Consider the following 13650-nt stretch of genomic DNA (forward strand, 5'->3'; position numbering starts at 1 on the left):
AAAAATAATTTAAACAACCCACATTCTTAGATCATGACTCCTACTGATCAAGAATGAGAGGCCTTTGGGAAGGCTTCCATGGCTTTGAAGTTTGGATCCCGTAGGTTCTGGTCATGCCCTGCAGTTTCAGAGAGGACCAGAGAGGACCAGAAAAGTCCCTTGGCTGCCCCCCAGCTCTAAGCAGCTGCACTGGCTGGGGTTGGGCTGCAGTGACTCTCATTGCCATGCCCTCAGGAGGCTGGTAAGGCTGCCCCGTTCCGAACACTGTGCTCAGCCCTTTGATACAGGGTTGAAGTCAAACAGAGTGTTCAGACGAGTCATGGAGTGAGACACATAGTTCAGCCAAATAAATGTGTTTGCAAACAATTTTAAAATACAAATTTGATCAGAACAGAGCAGTCCTCTGGAGCCAGACTTTTCAAGCTCAAATTGAGGTGCCATTGTTTACTTACTAACAATATAACTCTGGGCAACCTTTCTGAACTGTTACTCAACCTCTCCGTACCTTGGTTCCTTCATCTGTAAGATGGGGTGTGTGTGTATGTGTGTGTGCACGTGTGCGCGTGCACACACGTGTGTGTGTGTGCTTAGTTGTTCAGTCATGTCTGACTCTGCAACCACATGGATTTTAGCCCACCAGGATCCTCTGTCCATGGGGATTTCCCAGGCAAGAATATTGGAGTAGGTTGCCATGCTCTCCTCCAGAGGATCTTCCTGACCCAGGGACCGAACTCACATCTCTTATGTCTTTTGCATTGGCAGGCAGGTTCTTTACCACTAGCACCACCTGGGAAGCCCCAGTGAAAATAGTGGTTCTTATCTAAGAAGGTTCGATGTAGACATTAAATCTCTATTCCTGTAATTGACTTACAGTATCTGTGCCCAGCATGCTATAAGAACTCAATAATTGTGAAGTGTTCCTTCAAGTAATAACCTTGGTATTCCTTTCACTTTGATATGCTTTCTGGTTTAGGAGAGGAAGGGAGGGACTTACCGCCAGTCTTCAGGGGAGAGACACTGCAGACACTTTATCTGAAGCGATTGCTATTGCAACTGGTGAACCATTGGGGATTTTCAGTGATCATTTGTTTGCAAACACAATCGTGCCTATGAGACCAGCTCATGGCACATCATCTCTTGTGAATCCCAAGGTAGACTAGAAATATTAAAAAAAGCAAAACAACAAAAAACATCATACAAGTAGAATAACAGCTCATACTGTAGGTTCCAGAGCCAGGCAGCTTGAGTTTGGGGTTTACAGTTTACTAGCTATGTGACCCTCGGCAAATTCCTTAACTTCTCTAAACCTGTTCCTAGCACCTGCATAAGGGAAACGCCAACGTGACCTGCTGGGAGAAAGCCGAGATAACAAATGCAACGTGCCCAGCAAAGTGACCAGCGGGCAGAGTACAATTCTGTTTGGGCCCCATCAGACATGTGGAGCTTGCTCACACGGCTGCATCTTCCAGGAGGGGACACACAGACATGCTACACAGACCAGCCTGTGCTTGGGGGGAATGCTTCACCAGGCTTTCCTTTATCCCATCACTACCTCTTCTCATATTATCTAAGAAGCATTATTTGCATTTACTAGACATCAGGTACAAAGGGGTTTGAGGAAGCCAGAGTATGGCTATTGTTAGTTTCTTCCTTTTCGTTTGTAAATACCAAAACGTGTACATGGTTCAAAGATCAAAAAAATAGCAAATAAACACTGAGAAGTGTTGACTTGTCATGAGGTTTGTGTTACATATAAAGTACTTAGAACACACCCTGCCTCACCTCACACCTTCCCAACAGGGACCCACCTTTTCAGCTTCCCGTGTATCCTGCCAGTATGTCTTTATGTGGATTAAAGCATAGAGCCGACTATAATCCTACTCTCTCCCTTTCTTTCATAAAAGGTATCATATCATATACACTATCTTGTACTTTGCTTTTCTTCTCTTACATTTTGCAATATATCCTGGAAACTTTTCTACATCAGTCGAAAGGAACTTCCTCCTCTCACAAATGATTGATTTTCCATTGTAGGTATATACAGTTCAGAGAACTTGTCTTTTATTGACCAACACTTGGGTTGTTTCCAACATTGTATTATTAATATAAGCCATGTTGCAATGAATATCCTCATTCATAGAGCATTTTGAAAATGGATAATTGTACCTGAGGATTAATTCCCAGAAGTGACATTAATATATCACTGGGTCAAAAGGTTTTGCTTCGAGATTTTGCTGAAATTGCCGCACAGTCCCACGGGTGGGTATTATTTCGCACTTCTGTCAGCCGAGTATAAAAGTGCTTGTTTCTCTGAAGCTTTGCTGTAGGCCAAGTTTTGTATTTGCAGAACTCATAGGTAAAAAATAGTATCTTGAATAGAATTAATTTGCCTTTCTCTTCATCAGGCTATACATCTTTTCATATGTTTAAAGGCTATATGTATGGATTGTTTTGTTTTTCATTAACTGTATTCTTCGCCCATTTTTCAATTGAGTCCCTTAGAGATTTCTATGATGACTTTATATATTAGTCGTCCTTTATTTCTGGTATGAATAATAAACATCTTTCCCAGTTTTGTCATTCACCTTTTGGCTGTATATGTGGCATGTTTCTAGTTGGCATATTTACTTTATTCTTCATTTTTCTAACAGTTAAGAAATTCTAGACTGGGAGTTAGGAATCCAGAGAGTAGCTGGGTATGGCAGTTCTGGAGATGAATTGCCTGGGATTGAATCCCAGCTCTGCCACCAAGAAGCTTCTATGTAACCTGAGAATAATTACTCATTGTTACTGTGGCTTAGTTTATTATCTTTCAAGTATGATGATACTAGCAGAAGATACCTCATAAGGCTGATGTAAAAATTAAATGAGATAATAAATATAAAACTTAGAAGAGATTTTGACATAAACTAAGCACTCACAAAAGTTAGCAATTATCATTCAATTCATTTTCATTAAACCTAGCAATCTGGAAAAATACCCAAACACTCATTAATAGAAAATTTAGGCCTGACTATTAAACTGAAAATATCTGGGGAATTCCCCTGTAGTCCAGGGGGTAGGTCTCCGTGCTTTCACTGCAGGGGATGTGGGGTTAATCACTGGTTAGGAAACTAAGATCCCATAGACCATGCAGCACAGCCGAAAAAAAAAAAAAAAAAAAATATATATATATATATATATATATATATATATATATAAAATATCCAAAATCTCCTTGTTTGGCTGTATCCATCTGTGTTTTTAATATCCACATTTAATACAAGTTAATAGATATTTATTTATGAACTATTCTTGGCCAAGTATGGTCTTTTATTTATTCACTCATTTAATACAGGAGTTATTTTTTGACTTTGCAACATGGGCCGGGTGTTGCTTCAGGAGATATAGTGTAATACAGAGCCTGTTACTGAGGTCTCTGCCCTCAGTGGGCTTACAGTCTAGTGAGGAATATCAACAAGTAAATGGCTAGAGCAATTCAGCCAAATTCTCTGAGGCCCACAATGCTAAAGGCGACACGTTCCCTGAGCCTAACCAGTCACTTGTGCACTGGCTTCATCTGCTTCAGCCTCACTAAAAACTGCTCCTTTTTTTTTTTTAACTGCTCCTTTAATTCTACCCCCTCTTGGACATCAACAGTATCTCTCTTTGTACCAAATCGTTCCCATCAGCTTTCAGACACGTTGTAACATTTCCTTTAAATGTTGTCTCAGTCCTCAGCCTTACTCCAGATGCACCACCCACTTCTAGTCTCATGGTGAGAAATGTCACCTAACCTATATTCTCACAATTCTCAGGTTTATATCTAGGATACAGATCTATTTCCTGAGCCCAATCTCCAATTACTTAGTCAACATCTTTTCTTGAAAATATCACAAGCATCCCAAACCTAACATGTCCAGAACAGACTTACTGATTTCTCCACCAATCCCCACCCAGCCTGCACCACTGGTCACGGAGTCATGTTGTCTGTGTTGTGTGAGCTCAGTCACTCAATCATGCCCTACGCTTTGCAACCTCATGGACTAGATAGCCCACCAGGCTCCTCTGTCCATGGAATTTTCCAGGCAAGAATATTGAAGTGGGCTGCCATTTCCTACTCTAAGGGACCTTCCCAACCCAGGGATCGAACTTTCATCTCTTGTGTCTCCTGCATTGTCAAGTAGAGTCTTTACCTCTCTGCCACCAGGGAAGCCCTACTACCGAGTTACTAAGTCAAAACCTGGGAACCATATTTGATTCCTCTATTAGTGTCATTGCTACATGCAATGTAACTGCATGTCTGGTTGGTATTACCTTTAAAATATGCCTCAAATCTGCCCAATTCTCACTGTCTCTACTGTGACTACATTAGCCCAAATCACTATCCTTTCTGCCCTGCATCCACTCTCGTCCACTCTGCAATAGTCAATTACCCATCCAACAATCAGGGAAATCTTTTGAAAACGCAAATCTGAGTGTTGCTACTGTTCTCATATTCCTCTAAGGATTCCCATCAAGCTTAGGATCAAATGCAACCTCCTCGTCATAGGCAACAAGCCATGAGCTGCTCCTGCCTGTTCCTCCAGATGCATCTCACTCTCCTTTGTGGCCACTCTGCTCCATTTGCCGTACCTCCAACATGCCATCTCAGGCCCTTTGCTCTTACTCCTTTAGCATAGAACACTCTTCTTCCAGACCCTCACATACCTTCTCTCTGAATTCATTCAGGTATCGAAACAAATAGCAGACCCTGTTCTCATCATTTTTTTCCTTTACTGTGTAACAAATCATTACAAAACAAGAGCTTAAAACAATACCAATTACTTCTTTGACTCGAATTCGGCATTGACGTGGCTCAGTTGAGTGGTTGTCGTGGATCTCTCATATGGATGCAGGCAAATGTGGTTGGGGCTGGGGTCATCATGACAATTTCACTCATGTTTGTCACTTGAGCTGGGAAGACCCAAGCAGCTGGGGGACTGGAGCAATTGATTCTCCTTAGGAATCTCTTGTGTATGTGTGTGTGTATGGGTGTATGTGTGTACTTTCCACATGGTGGGCTTAGGATAGCTGGCTTCATACATATTGGTAAAAGGTTTCCAGGGCCAGTGTCTTTAGATAAACCAGCAGACCTTGCATGGGCTTCTCTAACCTAGCCTTAAAAGTCATACAGGCTCACTTCCCCTGTGTTCTACTCATCAAAGGCATTGACAAAGACACCACCAGCTTCAAAAGGGGTCACATAGATCCCATCTTGATAGTCTTAACATGAAAAAATTTGTGAACGCATTTGTAAAGCACGACCATGGACAGAGGAGCCTGGCGGGCTATAGTCCATGGGGTCACAAAGAGTCAGACATGACTGAGTGACTGAGCACACACACACCCCTTCTCTGAGAGGGTTCAGTCACCACCCTCTGCAAAAAACCCCACCTCCACCCCAGCCTATGGCACTTTTTGTCCTCTTACCTGGTTTATTTTCCTTCACAGCTCGCATCTCAACTGACACTGCATATTGCATTTTTAGGATACTCTTTTATTGTATCTCACCCACTGGAACATAGGCTCCATGATGGTCAAGATGTTATCTTGTGGCCCCAGTCACCAGGACAATTCCTGACCCAGAGCAGATCCTCCATAAATATTACTGAATGTTGGCTCATTGGGAGTACATGAGAGAAGCTCTTAACTAAGACTTGGGGAACCAGGAGATGATCTGAAATTTTCGAGTAGTGACCACAGCCGTTATATTTTTTCTTCGTCCTGATGAACCACAGGAACTAAACAAGCTGGAGGATCCATGGGTTAAGAATGCAATCCTGTGTTAGTTTATATTTCTTCACTCAAAGGAGCCACACTGTCTTATTTATTGACAAAAGGATTCCTTGCTACAGCAGGCGTTTTCTTGCCTGGGCCCACCACAAAGTGTCCTGGGTGTGAACTACTCTCCTGAGGTTTTCATTTTCTGAAGCTGGAAACCTCTCTTCATGGCAGGGAGATGCGACCAGGTGTACCTCAGTGGCTCTTCATTTACTGCATTTCTGGTCCAGATTTAGACCCCCTGCCAAGTTGATGTACATCTCTTTGATCTAGGAAATGACTTTCAAGCTGAGATTGAAACACTTGGAAGTAGGCTTTACTTGATAAACACATTTCATCTAAGAATCCAGAAAGTGCATTATAAATACTTCTCCACTCAGCCTAATAGCTCAGCAGGGTGAAAGGCAGGTGGTAGACTTTGTACAGACACAGTCTTTGTGCTACAAAAGATTGTCTGTCTAGTGAGTTAAAGGGTCTGAGTAGGGGGTACTGGGCACAAAAGGAGCTATCCAAGATTACTCACCTTCTTTCTTAATATTTATGGAGTGCTTTCATTTCAATAACACATTCCTCTTGCATAATCTGTTATTTCCTCCTAATAATTCCCTCAAGCCCTACCTTTATTTTGCCTCTAAATATCCAGGTATCTGGTGCAATGAAGGCAAAACATTCAGGTGTTCACACACTTTTCAGTAATTTTCAGTTTTGTTTAATTTGACAACATTTATATATTGGGTTGGCCAAAAAGTTCATTTGGGTGTGAATTTCATGGCTAACCTGAATATAAGCTTTAAAAATACATTCAGGCAAGAACTAGATTGCCTAATTGCTGACCTTTACATAGAGCTGCTATATTTAAAAAATAAATATATCCTTATTAACTTAATGTGTCTCTAAATGTCTAACAATCATCAGACTATTACATCCATAAACTGTGGAATAAGCTATGATTCTTTAGATTATTTCAAAGAGGATTTGAGATGGGGAGAAAAGATAGCATAAGAGAGGAAGCGAAAGTGTAGCTTTGGCTCAGTGGCAAAGAATACACTTGCCAATGCAGGAGACCAGGGTTCGATCCCTGGGTGGGAAAAATCCTCTGGAGAAGGAAATGGCAACCCACTCCAGTATTCTTGCCTGGAGAATTTCACAGACAGAGGAGCCTGGGGAGCTATAGTCCATGGGGTCACAAAAGAGCTGGACATGACTTAGCAATTAAATAGCAGCAAGAAAGAGTGGCAAGACAGAAATTCTTAACCCAGTTTTGCTACTAACTGTCAAACTTTGAATAAGCAGAATAATTTTCTGTTTTTAGGTTCCTGTCTGTAAAATATAACTGATAACACCTGTAGAATTTACCCTCAGTGGTAAAATAAAGGTTTTTTGAGAAAATAAGCTTTGGAAATGGTCTAGAAAAAGTAGTGGAAAACATAAGACACTGCTTAATCAAAAAACTTTTATTGAGTGTTATGGACTGAATTGTGTCCCTCTAAAATTTATATGTTGAAATTCTAACTCCCAGTACCTCAGAATGTGACGGTACTGGGGGGTCGTTAGGGCAGGCCCTAATCCATTATAATTGGTGTCCTTATAAGAGGAGTGACTGTGATCACACAAAGGTACCAAGGAAAGATCAAATGAAGACACAGGAAGAAGACCTTCACCTACAAAGCAAGGAGAGAGGCCTCAGAAGAATTCAACACTGCAGACACCTATACATTTCTGAGGTTTAAGCCTGTGTACTTTGTTATGGCAGTCCTAGCAAATGAAAAAATATGCTGAGCCTGACATTTAGAGGGGTGTAAGTCCTTCTGAGGCAAGAGTGGGATCTGTGAAGAACTACCCATGGCACCAGGTTGGATCATTCAGAGGATGAACTGAAATCACGGTCTAGGAGGGCAATAAAAGATCAAAGGCAAAGATCTGGTGCCCTGTTCTAAGTCCAATGTGAGTCAATTAGTGTGCACATTGTTAATGCGGGGCTACCATTAATGTGAAGGATTTTAGAGAAACTTCTATGATCAATGCCAGTGTCACGGGAGCAGGGTCCTAGTCACTGATGTGTGACATCAAGAACAGTCTTTCTGGTTGGTCCCCAGTACTGACTGCACTCTAGGCTTGCCAAACAAAGGACTGTAAGTCACTCTACAGTATTTGCAGTGAGTTTTACCTTCCATTCATAATCCCCAAGTCTGTACCATACTCTCTGAACTAGTTATTCACTGAAGCTGGTCTCAATGGCAGGTGAGAAAGATTAAGGTGTCATGTTGTTCAGTCTCCCAGTTGTGTCCAACTCTTTGTGCCCCGTGGATTGCAGCACACCAGGCCTCCCTGTCCCTCACCATCCCCTGAAATTTGCCCAAGTTCATGTCCATTTTATCTGTGATGCCGTCCAGCCATCTCATCCTCTGATGACCTCTTTTCCTTCTGCCCTCAATCTTTCCCAGCATCAGGGACTTTTCCAATGAGTCAGCTGTTCACATCAGATGACCAAAATACTGGAGCTTCAGCTTCAGCATCAGCCCTTCCAACAAGTATTCAGGGTTGATTTCCCTTAAGATTGACTTGTTGGGTCTCCTTTTTGTCCAAAGGACTTTCAGGAGTCTTCTCCAGCACCACAGTTTGAAGGCATCAATTCTTTGACGCTCTGTCTTCTTTACAGTACAGCTCTCACACTGTACATGACCACTGGGAAGACCATAGCCTTGACTATATGGACCTTTGTCAGCAGAATAATGTCTCTGCTTTTCAACACACTATCTAGGTTTGTCGTAGCTTTCCTGTCAAGAAGCAATAGCCTTTGATTTCATGGCTCCAGTCACCATCTGCAGTGATTTTAGAGCCCAAGAGGAGGAAATTTGTCACAACTTCCCCCTTCTCCCCTTCTATTTGCCATGAAGTAATAGGGATGGATGCCATGATCTTAGTTTTTTCGATATTTAGTTTTAAGCTGACTCTTTCACTCTCTTCCTTCACCCTCATCAAGAGGCTCTTTAGTTCCTCTTCGCTTTCTGCCATTAGAGTGGTACCATCCACGTATCTGAGATTGTTGATGTTTCTCCCGCCTATCTTGTTTCCAGCTTGTAACTCATCCAGCCTGGCATTTCTCATGATGTGCTCAACATATAGGTTAAACAAACAGGGTGACAGCAGACAGCCCTGTTGTACTCCTTTCACAATCTTGAACCAATCAGTCGTTCCACACACGGTTCTAACCGTTGCTTCTTGACCCACACACAGGTTTCTCAGGAGACAGGTGAGACAGTCTGGTATTCCCATCTCTTTAAGAGCTTTCCACCATTTGTTATGATCCACACAGTCAAAAACTTTAGCATAGTGGATGAAAAAGAGGTGGATGTTTTTCTGGAATTCCCTTGCTTTCTCTATGATCCAGCAAATGTTGGCAACTTGATCTCTGGTTCCTCTGCCTTTTCTAAACCCAGTTTGGACATCTGGAAGTTCTTGATTCACATAATGCTGAAGCCTAGCATGCCAGATTTTAAGCAAGACCTTACTAGCATGGAAGATGAGTGCAATTGTCTAATTGCAGTTAGAACTTTCTTTAGTAATACCCTTCTTGGGAATTGGGATGAGGATTGACCTTTTCCAGTACTGTGGCCATTGCTGGGTCTTCCAGATTTGTTGACATATTGGGTGCATAATGTGTCATACCACTGGTATATTTAGGGTGTTATTTCTAAAACCAAGGAATTAATCTCTTTGGGGAAGACACTGAAACAAAATGCTAACATGATATTATAAGTGATAAATACAAAAAAGACAGGAACAAATAATCCAGTTGAATGCAGCAGGCCTAACTAATACTAGAAAAGCTAGATTTGTAGATTACAAAGATCCATAAGTACATTAGTAGGTAAAGCCTAGAGTGATTCCTAAAACCAGTGATAAACCAATGCAGTGACTCGGGTCAGTGGTGATCTCAAGCTTGGGTTATGCAATGTAATGGACACCCCCTTACACCCCAAATTTTATAGATATCCTCCAGATAGTGCCAAGCTGTTTTTCTCAACTTCATGTGAATGTGAGAATAATCTGGGATACTTTTAAAAAACATTGGTGCCTGAAGCCCATCCTTAGAAAGCTTGATTTAATTAGTGTGGAATGGGGGATTATAACTTTACAATTCCTATTTTCACTATTGGAGGATTATGATATGTAATCAATAGTGAGACCTTCCTGTTTCTCTAGGTCATAAAGGTGCATCCACCATTGCCTCTTGATTAGGGCTGGTCAGTTCCAGACGAGGATTTAGTTTAATGGAAAAGTTCTCGAAGAGAATTTTTCAGCCACGTGATCTTAAATAGATGTAAATATTCAAACTTCCATGAAATCAGGTTCTTTAAGGAGTTTTGACAGCTTGTCTTAAATGTTTTTAACCTGTACTTTTAGAAGACTGAAGTTTATCAAGTGTCCTGATTTTCTGAATGATATAGGCAAAGGTCAGACTTACAAAAATGGTATCTTCAGTCATGAAGGTTGCTGAATGACAAGCAAGTCTTGTAAGAATATAATATAAGTGGTTCACCAGATCAGAGCCTAGAGAAACACAGACCTGAGTCTGTCCTAGACCAAAGATCAAGAACTTTCTTCTTCTTCATGTACTTATTCATTTATTCATTCATAAAACATTTGCTGAGTACCTATTATGTTCCAGACACTTGATATGCAAGCTGAGCAAGATTGAGAATTTCCTTAGCTCACCGATGTTTTTATCTAGGACATAAGTTCTGTTAGTTGGAAGATCATGGTTTCTATTTTTGGTTGTTTTGCATACCATTGTATCCTTAAAGCCTAGAAAACAGTTGACAATAAATATTTGATGAATGAATAAAAAAGTGAATATATAAATTGATTAAATGAAATATGTCATTGCAGAGGCACTTATGATATAGGGAAGAATAAGATGCTATAAGAATATGTACATGGAAAAGTAAATTACATGAAGGGTTAGGGGAAGTTCTCTGAGGAAAAAACCTATGTTGAAAATAAGATCTGTGTGGTGAATAGGAAACAGTAGATTTAAAAGCCTAAGATGGGAGAAAATGTGCTTATCTTGGGCCTTTCAAGTTCAGTGTAGCTAGAGGGAAAAGTGGAGTTGAAGAATTAGAAAGAAGATGGGCCATGTAGAGTGCTCTAAACCACATGTCTTAGTTTCCTATTACAATTATAGCAAGTGAACACATATTAGTGGCCTAAAACAACACAGATTTATTATCTTACAGTTGTATAGGTCAGACGTCTGAATCGGGTCTCACTGGGCTAAAATCAAGGCTCTGGTGGGGCTAGAATCCTCTCTAGAGGCTCTAGGGGAGAATCTATTTCCCTGCGTCTTCCAGCTTCCAGGGGCTGTCTGCATTCCTTGGTGAAACTCCTATCTTCAGACCCAGCAACAGTGGGTGGAGTCCTTCTTCATGCTTTGAATTTTTCCTGCCACTCAGACTGCTTATCCCTCTGAACCACTCTTCTGCTGTTAAGACTCACATGATTGGAATGGGCTCATCCAGATTAAATACAGAATAATCTCCTCTTAATCACATGCTCAGAGTATCTTTGTGAAGTAACATAGTCACTGATTCTGGGGATTAAGACACAGATGTCTTTGGGGGTTGTTACTCTGCCTACTGTATCATGTCAAGAAATTCAGACTTTATTTTCAAAACAGAGAGAAACTACTAAAGAATTTCAGTAAGGGAATGAATGATCAGCTTTGCATTTTAAACATTTCTCTCCGGATGATTTCTGGAAACCAGATTAGAAAGAAATTGTTGTCATCTAGGAGAGATAAAATGTTTTTGTAGACCAGAGAAATGTCTGGAAAAGATGAAGGGTAGAAGGATTTGAGAGTCATTTAGAGTGATAAAGAAAATGTTTTAGTGGTTGATTCTATTTGGGGGATGAGGTTCGATAACACAAATACCACTCTAGTCTCTGGTTAGGGTGATTGTATAAATGAAGGCACTGTTTACCAAGGCAATAAATACAGGAGGAACAACCTTGAGAGAAGGGGTACTAGGTTTGTTTGGAGAAACATTAAGTTCATGGAATCTTCCATGTAACTCAGATGGTAAAGAATCTGCTTTCAATGAAGGAGACCTGGGTTGGATCCCTGGGTAGGGAAGATCATCTGGAGAAGGGAATGGCAATACACTCCAGTATTCTTGCCTGGAGAATCCCATGGACAGAGGAGCCTGGTGGGCTACAGTCCGTGGGGTCGCAAAATGTTGAACACATAGAAAACATACACTCTTAAGTTCACGAGCCATGAAGACATTCACACGTAGATGTCCAATTAGGGGTTATATCCAAGGGTTTAAAATTCAGAAGAGATTTCTGGGCTGCAGACTTATCTCTGGGTGTCCTTAACATATACAAGGACACCAAAACCTTGGAGAAAATGTAGAGAGAAAAAGAAATCCAAGGATGGCAACTTGAGAACAAACAGCATTTCTGAGACTGTCAAAAGACAAGGAACCTGCCCAGGAGAGTAGGAGCAAAAGACAGAGGGGAAAGAAGCAGTGAAAGGGGCCTGGTGTCATTCAGTCCAAGGAAAGAGACTATCTTAAACAGCAAGAGTGGTCAACCTCATTGATGGCTGTGACGTGGTCAGTGAGGTAAGGACTGAAGGGGACCAAGGGAGAAGGCCTCTTGGAGTCACTGTTGACTTTGGCAAGAGCAATGACCTTAGGACAGGGGAGTTGAGCTGTGATTGGGTGGTAAGGAACAAAACACCAGAGTGCAAACTACGTTTTCCAGACAGCGGGCCTAAAAATGATGAGAGAATTTGGGAAGTGGTTAAAAGGAGGAACTGAGACGTATTATTATTTTGGAACAGAGAGAAACAAAAATATATCTCTAGGAATTCCTTAAAGTGTCATTGTGAAGACCGGGGAGAAGTGGGGGCAGCTGGAAGGAAAAGTAAAGTTCAGAAAGAGTGTTCTATTTGTTCATTCACTTGTTTATGTTCATGTCAAGGACTTGAATACATTTTACTACAAATGGAAAGGAGCTGGTAGTGAAGGAGAATTTTTAATGGAAGAAATACTCAGTTAACAAGGGTTCAAAGAGATGCTGACAACTAGAGCTTTGGAGGAGGGATTGGCCTTACCATCCCTCCAAAATAAAAATTAAAAGCTGCATTATGAAAAGGACAGGTGCCACTTCAGGAAAACGGGGCAGGAAGTTTATAGGGTTATTGTTTCATACCTTCTGTTCTTGGTTTTCTTTCGGCCATTGAATAAGATAGCAATTCAAGGTGGTGTTTCAACCGGAAGAGCCTGGAATGGAGAACCAAGACAGAAAGAAAAGTTCAGAGTCAGAAAATCACAGCTAGGGGTGCGAGGAAAGGTTAAAAGTGCCAAAAAGTATACATTGAAATTCAAAAAGGATGAGGAATGAGTCCTGATGTGGAGTGTGATGCTGTAAGTTCAGGACATACAAATCACAGGGGTGGGAAAGCTTGATTTATGAAGTGCTTGCCACAGGAATGGCTGGGTGGACTGGCTTAAATTTGCAAGGAAATAGGACAACTTGAAATTTTGCCAGACTCTCTGAGGGGCACAGAGTGAAAGATTGTTCCTAGCTTCAGTGAGTCTGTACACTTTTTGAAAAAATAAGACTAATCAGTGAGAAATTCCTGAGTTGGATGACTTACTAGTTTTCTTCAACTTAGGCCGAAGGTTAAATTATAATGCAATAGAAGAATTAAACAAAAAAGTTGAGTTGAAAATAAAATACAACTTGTGATCAAGTGTCAAATGAGAGGTGGAGTAAAAGAATAAGTACTGAGGTTCAAAAGAGAGAAAGAAGTAAATAAATTAAACTGGTTTGTGA

The 13650-nt window shown here is 41.0% G+C and overlaps 1 protein-coding gene across 1 annotated transcript in view; it reads left to right on the forward strand.

The window, feature by feature from the left end:
• C9 (complement C9) overlaps positions 1–13650 on the forward strand; it is a 61849-nt gene that overhangs the window by 1996 nt on the left and 46203 nt on the right. The gene's annotated exons all lie outside the window — the stretch shown is intronic.

This window comes from Bos mutus, chromosome 20 (assembly GCF_027580195.1).
Source record: "Bos mutus isolate GX-2022 chromosome 20, NWIPB_WYAK_1.1, whole genome shotgun sequence".
Classification (NCBI taxonomy): domain Eukaryota; kingdom Metazoa; phylum Chordata; class Mammalia; order Artiodactyla; family Bovidae; genus Bos; species Bos mutus.